Below are 4,157 nucleotides of genomic sequence, written 5' to 3'. Positions count from 1 at the left end.
CTTGTCCCTGGCCCCAGTTGCTGAGAATTTCCAATGACACAGCCCCACACAGTGAGCGTCACACTCTGGTAGACCATCTCGGGCAGCACTCCTGGCCTCTCCAAGCTGACATGGCTCTGACCCAGCCATGGTTCATCTTAGCATGGAAGAGGAGAGCCCGAGAGCCACCCAGCCGTAGATCTGAGGCAGTCTAGAGATCATCCTGTCCAAAGCCCTTCACCTGATCTTAGAGATGGGAAACTGAGGCCCACAGGGGTGGAGAAGTTGCCCACATGGGTCAGAACTGTGACCCGGCCATTCCGCCTTCCAGCGTAGAATCCAGCCTTCAGTCCCTTCATGTCTTCCTACATGTCCTTAGAGTAATGATGTCCATCTCATTCCACCACCTTTCCTATCCCCTACCCCCTCCCTTCCCCTCCTACCCCTCTGCCCTATCTAGAGTTCGTCTATTCCTCCCATGCTCCCCCTCCTACCCCACTATGAATCAGCCTCCTTATATCAAAGAAAACATTCCGCATTTGTTTTTTTGGGATTGGCTAACTTCACTTAGCATTATCTTCTCCAACGCCATCCATTTACCTGCAAATGCCATGATTTCTTTCTATTTTATTGCTGAGTAATATTCCATTGTGTATATATGCCACATTTTTTTATCCATTTATCCATTGAAGGGCATCTAGTTCGGCTCCACAGTTTAGCTATTGTGAATTGTGCTGCTATAAACATTGACGTGGCTGCGTCCCTGAAGTATGCTGTTTTTAAGTCCTTTGGGTATAGACCGAGGAGTGGGATAGCTGGGTTGTCTCTTGTTCTTTTGTTTGAGAAATCATGATCTATTAAAAATAATATTCCCTTCAACCACACTCACAAACTGAAATGCCCAGAGCGGTTGAGGATAGAAGTGAGCTGGGCATAAGAAAAATTGTGATTGCTCTTGACTCAATTTGATTTTTCATTTTGAAACAAAACGAATACAGGAAAACATTTCCCTACTACAGGCAAAGCAACAGTGCAAGGACAGTGACAGATGGTGACTGTGCCTTGGCATCAGGGTAAGAGACAATAGGGAGTGGTGGAGAGTGTGGGAAACTGAAGAGCCTTGGCCTTGCTAAAGGTGCGGTTGCTACTCAGTGTAGCTGACTGCTGCCGTGTAGGAACACAGATCTGGGGTGGGTGGGTCTCCAGATTTTTTTAAGAGAAACTAGGAATCTGCATTTTAAAAAATATAAAACATCCCAATTATTAAAATTTGGCTCAACTCTTTAAAAACATTGGCTGGGTCAAACAAAACATCTGTGGACCAGAAGCTGCGAGTCCTTGGTTTCTACCTTCTTTAGGTGCCATCGTCCTCTTTTTATTTAATCCTCTAGTGTCTGTGTGAGTACATTAAGGTTGCTATCAGTGGTCCTATTTGAGGATGAGATTCAAAACAAACAAACAAAAAAATCTACTAAAAACTCAGATGGTGGTAGCTCCCTGCAGGAACTGAGATTAAATCTGAAATTATAAACTGGATTCTCCCAAACTGGCTGTTTCTGAGATAGATTCTTTTCTTCTCCAGCCTTCAATTTCCCAGTTAGCAAAACAGGTCAGGAAAACCCCCCTGTCTACAACTTTGAAGACCTGAGTGAGAAAGTGCCTCCCAAACTGTGAAGTCTTGTGAATGTTTGTGTAAAGGGCTAAGGTATCCCAATGCAATGAAAGAAAGGCACGTGCTTCTTTGAATCCTTCTCTGCTAAGGAAGATTTTAGACAGTTTTAACTCACATGCCAAATCCAAAGCATTGTTTTCAATAGCAAAAAATGTGAAGTGACTTAAATGCCCATTGATGGAGGAATGGATAAACAGAGCATATAATCATCAGATGAAATGTTATCTGGCATTTAAGAAGAATTAACTGTGTGTGTATGAGAAATGTCATGGATTGATCCTGGAAACAAGACTGAGTGACAAGAGCAATTTGCAGAATCAGTACAGTATGTTGACATCTACGTAAATTTTAAACCCCACTAAAAAATCTCTGCATTGTTCACGGATGCCTGCTTGTGTATTAAAGTAGGTAATCATGGTGGGGAAGAGGTTCAGTTAATTCACGACAATGGCTGACTCTGGGTAGGAAGGGAGGGGGACAGGACCAGGTGGAATAAAAAAAAAAAAAAAGCTTCAATTTGATCTGCAATTTAGAATTTCTTTTTTAAAAAAGTCTGAAGCAAATGCAACGGGTTGTTAATATCTGTGAGTTCTAGATGGTGAGCATGGGTTTCTGTTGTTTTCCAGATTTTTCTGCTTGAATTTTTTTCATAAATGAAAGGAAGGAAGGAAGGAAAGAAGGAAAGGAAGAAGGTTGAGAGGGAAAGAAGGGCAGAAGGAGGGAGGGAGACCGCACGGTCCTCCAAGTCATATCTGGAGCTGGGTTCAAGACTTTGGACCAGGGCTGGGGTGATGGCTCAGTGGTAGAGCACTCGCCTCACATGTGTGAGGCACTGGGTTCGATTCTCAGCACCACATATAAATAAATGAATAAAATAAAGATCCATCAACAACTAAAAAAAATTTAAAAAAAAAGACTTTGGACTAGTAATTGGCTGAAACACTGCAATAACTGGGGTTTTGTGTGGAAATGCAGGGAAAAGTTTCTGTGCTGTATAGACACTATAATGGACGCTCCTAAGGACATTGAACCCAAAGCAGCAGCCAATGACATATATCTGTGGAGAATGTCACACAGAAAATGAAATAAAATCCACGGATCCAATCAGATGCAGAGAATGTGGATACAGAAAAATGTACAAGAAAAGAACCAAAAGATGGGTGGTGTTTGATGTTTGATGAAACATGGGAATCCAGAGGAGCATGTTCCTTTGCACTTGGATTTGACCCTTTACTGTTTCTCATTATTGTATAGCTTTAGATTTAGCACACTTAGGAATACAACTATGTGCATATGATTTCATTTTATTTCATTTTCCAAACCAAAGTGTGTGTAGGTATCAATAATTTGTATAAAGATTTTTTTATTTAATTAAATGACCTTTAATTTCAAAAACAACTTGAACCAATTCTACGGCACGTGGAAGTCCAATGAACAATGGGCCGCTATTCTTTGTGCTACTGGGCTCTCACTGTCCACAGCTAAACCCACTCAACCTTCATCAAGTTGAGTGACCAAGAATTCTCTTCAGTTCTCAGTCTGCCAATGGTGAAGATCTCAGGCTAGTGAGTTTCTCTGATTATAAATGTGGAGTGTCATTCTCCGCCAGCCATTGACTCAGACTGTGGAAAGAAAAGAATTTCAATGTCACCTCCAAATAACCGTCTTGACACATTTATTTCCCATTGACTGTGAAATGCACAGAGATCCCACTTGGGGTGGGGGAGGATCACAGGCCCTATTAAAGCTCTTCAAATTTATACCAAGTTAAAAGGGCAGCCCGTGGTCCCTACATCAACCAAGAAGAGTTTCTCCTCATTTGGGAATAAGTAGATTTTTCTACTGGACACAGTCTTGGAGTCAAGAGTAACCATGAAGGTGACAAATGGGAGACTGGACTGTTGCTCTCAGAGCCTATTTAGTACCATCACCCCTTTAAATTGCCCCTTATTGCACACCTGTCAGGTAGAGGCGAGGTGCCTTTCATGGGGTAACATCTGCTAGTTTGGGTTCCTTGCTCCCCTCCTGTTGAGGAACACTTCTTTTCCTCTCCATGTGTTTCTGGTGGAGCCATTTATTACAGCACACAGCAAACCTCCATCACTGGTCACATGACCTAGGCATGGCCAATCATACTTCTCCATTGTCCTGACAACAGTGATTCATGGGTTCGAGAAGGGAGCAGGTGGCCCAAGCAGGGTCTAGCAGGAACTTCTCTGGAACTGACAATCAGATACTGAGAGAAAGAAGTGCTTTCTTGGGATTGACTAAACTGGGGCTGCTGTGGCCGTGTCCCAACTATAAAGAGAAGGCCTCTGCCATAGGCGGGAAAGAGACCAATAACGCAGAAAAAAGTTGCAGAGGAGAGTCCGGGGGCTCAGTGGCAGTCTCAGTTCCAGATTCCGAGGCCCCGGCCCCTGCAGCTCTTGCTGTTTCAGTGGCCTACCTCACCGTATGCGGAAACACCAGCACCACTCAGTTCCTTTTTTCCTTACAAGTTGTGTTT

The 4,157-nt window shown here is 43.2% G+C and overlaps 1 pseudogene; it reads left to right on the top strand.

Annotated features, from left to right (window-relative positions):
* Positions 1-2,657: 2,657 nt before the first annotated feature.
* Positions 2,658-2,829, top strand: LOC143385473 (DNA-directed RNA polymerases I, II, and III subunit RPABC4 pseudogene; annotated as a pseudogene).
* Positions 2,830-4,157: the final 1,328 nt, after the last annotated feature.

Source organism: Callospermophilus lateralis, chromosome 2, assembly GCF_048772815.1.
Source record: "Callospermophilus lateralis isolate mCalLat2 chromosome 2, mCalLat2.hap1, whole genome shotgun sequence".
NCBI lineage: Eukaryota > Metazoa > Chordata > Mammalia > Rodentia > Sciuridae > Callospermophilus > Callospermophilus lateralis.
Note: the sequence above shows the minus strand (reverse complement) of the source record. Positions and strands in the feature narration are given on the sequence as shown.